Source organism: Peromyscus californicus, unplaced genomic scaffold, assembly GCF_007827085.1.
Source record: "Peromyscus californicus insignis strain IS unplaced genomic scaffold, ASM782708v3 Scaffold_14__1_contigs__length_90479793_seg_2, whole genome shotgun sequence".
Lineage (NCBI taxonomy): Eukaryota > Metazoa > Chordata > Mammalia > Rodentia > Cricetidae > Peromyscus > Peromyscus californicus.
The window spans coordinates 21,895,395-21,903,766 of record NW_026294436.1 but is presented as its reverse complement, the minus strand read 5'-3'; positions in this window follow the sequence as shown (position 1 = coordinate 21,903,766).

Sequence of the window (8,372 nt, the reverse complement as noted above, 5' to 3'; positions counted from 1 at the left end):
TAGAATTCTGCACCTCCCAGCTGCTGCCAGTCTGGGACGTGACTCTCCAGAGGTTTTTTTTGTGTGTGTTTTGTTGTGTATGTGGGTACGCTCTTTTGTTTTGTTGAGACGAGGTCTGTAGCCTGGCTAGCCTGGAACTCACTATACAGAGCAGTCTGGCTTGACCTTAGATCCTCCTGCCTCTGCCTCCAAAGTGCTAGGATTATAGGCTGGGCCACTATTTGAAAGGATTAAAAGGACTAGGAGGTGTGGCCTTGTTGGAGGAAGTGGGGTGGGCTTCAAGATTTCAAAAGTCCGAGACAAGCACAGGGTCTCTCTCTTCCTGCTGCCTGCAGGTGTGGATGCAGAACTCTCAGCTCCTTCTCCAGCTCTATGTCTGCCTGCATGCCGCCATGCTTCCCGTCATGACGAGAATGGACTAAACCTCTGACACTCTGAGCAAGTCTCAATTAAATGCTTTCTTTTATAAGAGTCACCACGGTCATGGTGTCTCTTCATAGCAATAGAACATTGACTAAGGATACAGAAATATGCCACATCACTGGATTTTCGTATATCTCATGTAGCCCAGGCTGGCACTTGGTATGTATCTGAGGATGATTTTGAATTTTGATCATCCTGCACCTATCCCTTAAGTGTTGGCATTATGACATGTACCATCATACCTAGCTTACATAGAAAGATTATTTTCCCCCAGCACTGAACATTGAATGTAGTAAAGCCTTACACAAGCTGGATAGATGCTCTATCACTGAGCTATGTCTACAGCTATCTCAGCTGAGATTTTTGTTTTCGGCTCTCTCCACTTACCCAACAGCCACAGAACCAGGATCTAGCCCCACAGGATCCTTGGAGCAGCCTGAGTTCAAGAACTCCCCCCCCCCCCCCCACTGGCCTCTGCAGAGATGTGGAGACATGGCCTATGTCCACTCCATCCCTAACTTAGCTATGTCCCCATCCCAGGAATAAATACTTTGGAGTAGTGCCTTAGTTTGGTTTCTGTTGCTGTGATAAAACATTGACCAAAAGCTCTGGGGAGGAAAAGGTTTGTTTCACTTACAGTTCCTCATCACAGTCAGTCACTGAGGGAAGTTAGGAAGGACGGAAGAGGAAAAGGTGGAGAGTGCTGCTTACTGGCTTGCTTCCGGAGGTTTGCTCAGCCTGCTTTCTTGCAACATCTGGGACCACCTGCCCAGGGATGGCATTGCCCACAGTGGGTTGGGCCCTCCCACAGCAGCCATTCATAAAAAAAGAAAAAAAACCAACCCACAGACTTGGCTACAGGCCAACGGGATGGAAATATTTTCACAATTGAGGTTCCCTCTTCCCTGATGACCCTAGCTTGTATCCAGTTGACAAAAAAATCTAGCCAGCACAATAGTCATGTATCTGGTACTTGATACACACTCAATAAACCGTGTTTTATTATATATATATTTTATTTTTAAATGTTTTTCTTTAACCTTTATTTTTATTTTACGTGAATGAGTGTTCTGCCTGTATGTATGTCTGTACATCATGTGTATTGGATTCCCTTGGATTGGAATTACAGACGGTTGTGAACTGCCATATGGGTGCTGGGAGCAACCAATGCTTTTAACCTCCAAACCATCTCTTCAGCATATATACATAGTTTTGTTTTTGGAGACAGGGTTTCTCTGTGTAGCTCTGGCTGTCCTGGAACTTACTTTGTAGACCAGGCTGGCCTTGAACCTGGAGATTCACCTACCTCTGCTTCCCAAGTGCAGGGCTTAAAGGCATGAGCCACCACCACACACCCCTCATACATTTTAAAAACTGAGTTTCAGCCGGGCGGTGGTGGCGCACGCCTTTAATCCCAGCACTCGGGAGGCAGAGCCAGGCGGATCTTGTGAGTTCGAGGCCAGCCTGGTCTCCAAAGCGAGTTCCAGGAAAGGCACAAAGCTACAGAGAAACCCTGTCTCGAAAAAAACCAAAAAAAAAAAAAAAAAAAAAAAAACAACTGAGTTTCAGCTGATAATAGAAAAATTAGTTAATTAATTAATTAAAAAATAAAAAATAAAAAAATAAAAGAATAAAAGAAAAATTTGAACTATTAAAAACAAACAAACAAACAATTTTGCTAAAGTAAAAAGGGGGAACTAGGGACTCATCATTCCTCTCCACATTCTATTCTTTCCCTTGTTTTTTTATTTTTTTTATTTTTTTATTTTTTTTTTGGTTTTCCGAGACAGGGTTTCTCTGTAGCTTTGGAGCCTGTCCTGGACTAGCTTTGTAGCCCAGGCTGGCCTCGAACTCACAGAGATCCGCCTGGCTCTGCCTCCCGAGTGCTGGGATTACAGGCGTGGGCCACCACCGCCCGGCTTCCCTTGTTTGATATATTTTAAATTTTTTATCGGTGGATTCTGCTGGAGTATCTGCTGCAGATGAGCACTGGAGGGCTCCTGTTGCAAATCACCCTCTGGAGCGATGGAAGGATTTTCTACTGGCACTTGGAGGAGACCTGATCTGGTATTGGTGTGGGCCCGGGGTTTTGTTTATGTCTTTCCTCAGGACAATGAGGTTCCTCTTTGGATTCCTGAGCACTGAACGTGCCCTGTGGTTGCTGCTGAAGTCCAACATGGCAGAGACCTATTGGGCCTTCATGAAAAACTCTCCCCTTCTGATGCCAATGGGGATTGAGAGCCCAATATGGCCAGCTTTGGCAAGCATTAACGTAAGCCTAGGAACTGTAGCCATGCAGTTGGATTCTACAGAAGGTAATGTATGGTAACTGCTTTTTCAAGTATGTTTGAGAATGTGTCACCCAGACACCTTGGAGATTAAGGATAACCCTGAAGGTTACTGACCTTCATTTGTTAACAGTTGCATGTCAGCTAAGTCTTTTCATTTTCAAAATCCTCTTCAAGCTGGTGTAGTACCTACTTTTCAGGAGTGGCTCTGTGCAACATTTATTGGCCTCCTGAAATTCGTTTAGCCCCCTTTGAAGATACCTTAAAATTTATGAGCCTAAATGTAGCCATTATAAGACCATTAGTTATGCTCCTTGTGAGCTGCCTGTTTTTTCTTTATGGTTCTTAGTTGTTCTTTTGCAGAGCTGCCAGATTAAGTCGTGCTGGGATCAAGAAAAATGGGCCTTGGCGGTTCGTGTTCCTAGAGTTGTATCCATGCCAGTGGATGCCCACACGCTCCAGAAGAGAATTTGACATTGCTGCTGCCGTTGTTGCTGTTATAGCAGTGGCGGCCACCGCTGCTACTGTTTCTGGGATTATCATTTCATAATTGCTTACTACAGCTAGCACAGTGGAGACCCTGGCAGCAAAAGTAGCTACCACAGTTAATCTTTCATTCTATTGGGCATGATAAATTTAATTCAATAGTTATATACATTTCGATTGGCTTTGAAAATTATAAATTTAGGGGCTGGAGAGATGGCTCAGAGGTTAAGAGCACTGACTGTTCTTCCAGAGGTCCTGAGTTCAATTCCCAGCACTCACATGGTGGCTCACAACCATCTATAATGAGATCTGATGCCTTCTTCTGGCCTGCAGACATACATGAAGGCAGATCACTGTATACATAATGAATAAATAAATCTTTAAAAAAAAAGAGAGAAAGAAAGAAAAAGAAAATACAATTGTAGATTTCACTGTAAAAAAAGAAAAGAAAATTATAAATTTATAAACTCAAGTTCCATTTGCTTTTGGGATACCATCTTACAAGGACTCCAATTTGCAGTAAGGCTCGTTAAGGAAGGGAATGGCTCAGTTTTCTTTAGCTTACTGGCTATGTGTGGGTTAGGACTTCTGTTGGTCTTTTCTGTGTTGAACACACAGATTGCAAGTCCAGCGCCACTTTGAGATCTTTGGCAGCAGTTAACTCTGCAGCTTACACACAAGTGAGCCTGTGTGATAATAAATATTCAGAAACGGGTAATGCCTGGGGGGCACTCACCAACCTAAGACAGAGCACCTGTGGGGCCTGGGCAGGCGTCTCCATAACGGGTAAGGTGACCTGCTGACATCCCATGCAACCCAAGTCAGAAGCTCATTATTTAATAAAAGGGGGACCTGTAGGGTCCTAGCCCCCGTTTTGGGTAACTGTTGCCTTGCTTGCTGACCTTGACCTTGATATCCTCCCTATGCTAATTCCCTCCCGGGTTTCACCCTCCTGAATGCTTAAGGGAAGTTCCTTGTCTGTGTATCCTGCATAATGGGCGTTAACAGCTTAGATGCAAGATTGTAAAACATCTGTAGCAAATTTCTGCCCTCCCCTCCGGGGTTCTCCCATTGTGCTGCAAGCCTGTATTTAAGACCTCCTCCCTCCTTCAATAAACGGCATTCGGCATTAAAAAACAAAACAAAACAGGAAAACTGAGTTTCAGGCCTGGAGAGAGGGCTCAGCAATAGTTAAAAGCACTTGCTGGAAAGGTGTAAAAGCACATGCCTTCACCCCCAGCACTTGGGAGCCAGAGGCTAGCAGATCGTTGTGAGTTCCAGGCCAGCCTGGTCTACATAGTGAGACCTTGTCTCAAAAAACCAAAACCAACCAACCAAACAAACAAACAAGCAAACAAATGAGCATTTATTGCTTTTGCAAAGAACTCAGGTTTGGTTTCCAGCACCCACATCAAGTGGCTCACAATTGCCAGTAACTCCAGCTGCAAGGGATCTGATGCCTCTTCTAGATTTTTTGGACACCTGTAGGCATGTAGTACACATACAGACAAGCAGGCCCACACAGACATACATATAAATAAAGTAAAACAACAACAGAACCTGGTTTGCTGTCTTCTAGGCTGATCGCTAATGAGCTCTGTAGCGGAGAATGACCTTCCACTTCTGATTTTTCTGGCTCAGTCTCCCAGCTGCTGGGATGATTCTTCTGTCACCACACCTGGTTACTGGTTCTTAAGAAATTGGGGATAGAACCATTTGTGCATGCTAGGCAAGCACTCTGCCATTTGAGCAACATCCTAGACCCTCAATAAATACTTGCATGGAAAATTTTTTCATTGCATTTATTTATTTGTGTTTGCATGTTTGTGTGTAAGCACATGTGTAACAGCAAGTGTGGAAGTCAGCAGCCCACTGGGAAGAGCTGATTCTCTCCTACCATATGGGTTCCAGGGATGAAACTCAGGTTGTAGAGTTTAGAGACAAGCACCTTTATCTGATAAGCCACACCAAGAACATGTTTAGTGTCTACTGAATGCCGGGCATTGAGGACTCAGATAAGAGGACATGGGCCGTGCTCACCAGATGTTCAGCGACTCCATTGTCTGGATTCTTCTGGGACCAGTGTACACTCCCTCAGGGCTGTACAGAGAAGACCCTCTATTTAAATATAATGAGAACACCTTACATAGTGGATTTTGAATGCCAGCTTGCATCAGAACATCAGAATAAACTGGTTGGCTTCTGGTTCCACCCTAGCAATGTCAGACTATGGGGGCAGAGTGAGGTGTGGGAATGCACATCACACGCATCTTGCCAGGTGTTTCTGTCCCTCTGCACGTCCACAAGTATTGACTTTCACTGTCATAGAAGCCTTACCATTTAAAGTCTGGTTTTTGCCAGGAACGATGGCACACACCTTTAATCCCAGTGCTTGAGATGCAGAGGCAGGTGGATCTCTGTGAGTTTGAGGTCAGCCTGGTCTACAGAGTGAGTTCTAGGATAGCCAGGGCTACACAGTGAAACCTTACCTCAAAAATATCCTTGACCCCCAAACAGAAACAAAACCTCCCAAATTTACTTAATTCTGAGTTTTTTGTTTGTTTGTTTGTATTTTTCCCCCTTGGTTAGCTGGAAATAGAACCCAGGGCTTTGTGCATTGCAGGCTAATTACTTTCCCTCTAATGACCACACAATGACCACATCTTCTTGTGACAGCATCCTGTGAGACCTCAGAGTCAGCATAGCACTGCTACCTCTTGCCAGGATTAAGTGAAAGGTGGGGAGGTCCCATGAATTTTGGTACCCTGTCCTTTGGTGCCATGCGTTTCGTAACAATTTATAGTGCTGGTTCTCAACCTGTGGGTTGCAGCCCCTCTGGGGCCACATGTCAGGTAGCCTGCATATTAGATATTTACATTATGATTCACAACAATAGCAAAATTACAGTTATGAAGTAGCAACAAAATAATTTTATGGTTGGTGGTCACCATAAGATGAAGAACTGTGGGGCTGGAGAGATGGCTCAAGGTTAAGAATACTGGCTGTTCTTCCAGAGGTCCTGAATTCAATTCTCAGCACCCACATGGTGGCTCACAACCATCTGCAATGAGATCTGGTGCCCTCTTCTGGCCTGCAGGGATACATGTAAACAGAACACTGTATACATAATAAATAAGCAAATCTTTAAAAAATAAGATGAAGAACTGTGTTAAAGGGTCTCAGCATTAGGAAGGTTAAGTATCACTGATTTATGGTGTTATTGGGAATTAGTTTTTTTTTTTTTTTAAAGATTTATTTATTTATTATGTATGGTGTTCTGCCTGCATTTAAGCCTACAGGCCAGTAGAGGGCACCAGATCTCACTACAGATAGTTATGAGCCACCACGTGGTTGCTGGGAATTGAACTCAGGACCTTTGGAAGAGCAGCCAGTGCTCTTAACTGCTGAGCCATCTCTCCAGCCTGGGAATTAGTTTTTTACTGACTGTGTCCTTCATGAGAAGGTGGATTTCCCTCTCCCTCCCTCTTTTTCTTTTAAAAATTTTATTTATTTTTTAAAATTATTTGTATGCCTATGTGTGAATTCCTGCTTGTGCATGTGAGTGCAGAGCCCTTAAAGGCCAGAAGAGGGTACTGGATTTCCTGGAGCTGGAGTTATAGATGGTTGTAAGCTGCCTAATGTAGGTGCAGGGAACTGAATGTTGATCCAGTCAGGTCCTCTGAGAAGAAATAAATGTCCCTAACCACTGAGCCATCTCTCCAGCTTTCCCATTCATTCATTCATTCATTCATTCATTTTCTGGAAACAGGGTCACTATATGTAGCCCTTGGCTGGCCGGGGATTTGCTATATAGTCCAGGCTGCTTTATACTTGGGGTAATTCTCTTGTTTCTGGGGTGCACTCTCACACCCAGTTCAAAGCTCAAAGGGGAATTTCACCAGGGCAGGGGCCATCCTCTGCTCCTCACTCTATCTCTGAGTAGCTAGGACAAAGCCTAACACACAGTAAGTACTCAACAGATATTTGTAAAATGAACAACATATGCAACTTTTAGCTTTTTATTTTTGTTTGTTTGTTTGACTTCTTGGGACAGGAACTCCCTGTCAGAATCTGTCGTATTCAATTTTAGTCCTGCCTCTCTGCTTTGATTTCCAATCCTTTTAAATGAAGATAATAAATAGTACCCTATCTCACAAAGGCGGTTGAGGGAAAAAGTGAATTCATTCTTATTAGTGGCCCCCCCCCCCCAGACAGGGTTTCTCTGCATATCCCTGGCTGTCCTGGATCTTGCTCTGTAGACCAGGCTGGCCTCAAACTCACAGAGATTTGCCTGCCTCTGCTTCCTGAGTGCTGGGATTAAAGGCGTGCGCCACCACAGCCCGGCTATGGCTAGTGTTTTAGAGAGTGAGGCAGACATTGCTCCCCAAATTTGCACAGAGCTTCCCAGGAGCCCATTGCTGCCCCTTGTGACAGAGGAGAAGTTGAGGCAGGCTGAGAGTCTAGTGCAGGCTAAGGGTGTTTGCTCAGTGAAATACGGGCTTGGATTGTTTTCCCTGGTGAAGATCCCTCCCCCATTCTATTGCCAGGGACAGCCCCAGACTCTTTCTCACTCGCCCTCACCTAGGTACCATGCCTTTAGCCACCAGTGGGGGAACTTCCAGGGGAAGCATGGGGAATTCCTATGAGCATGGAGACTCAAGGAGACGCATTCCCAGGAGCTGGGAACTCTTCAGTGCCCGCCTGGGGTTCTCCGAACAGGGTGCTCCTCTGGCCTGGTCCAGAATCGAGAATCTTCTGGAGCAGAAGCAGTTGAGGGCAAAGAACACTTTACAGGGGTGGGGACAGTGAGCACACTCCGCCATTCTCTCTCTCTCTCTCAATCTCTCTCTCTCTCTCTCTCTCTCTCTCTCTCTATCTCTCTCTCTCTCTCTCTCTCTCTCTCTCTCTCTCTCTCTCTCTCTGGATCTCATCTGCAGGCAGCTGTGGGCTGGGCTTGGATACCATGGAATGGCTAAGACCCAGGACTGGAGTGGACCAAGGCCTGAGACCAGCCTCAGCCTCCAAAGCTGAACATTTGGTTCCACCTAGTGGCCTCTGGCGTTCAATTATCCTAATGGAGACCAGCAAGGGGATGGCGTGCCATTTCAGGCATTTGAAGAAGTGTGTGTGTGTGTGTGTGTGTGTGTGTGTGTGTGTGTGTGTGTGTGTGTGTGT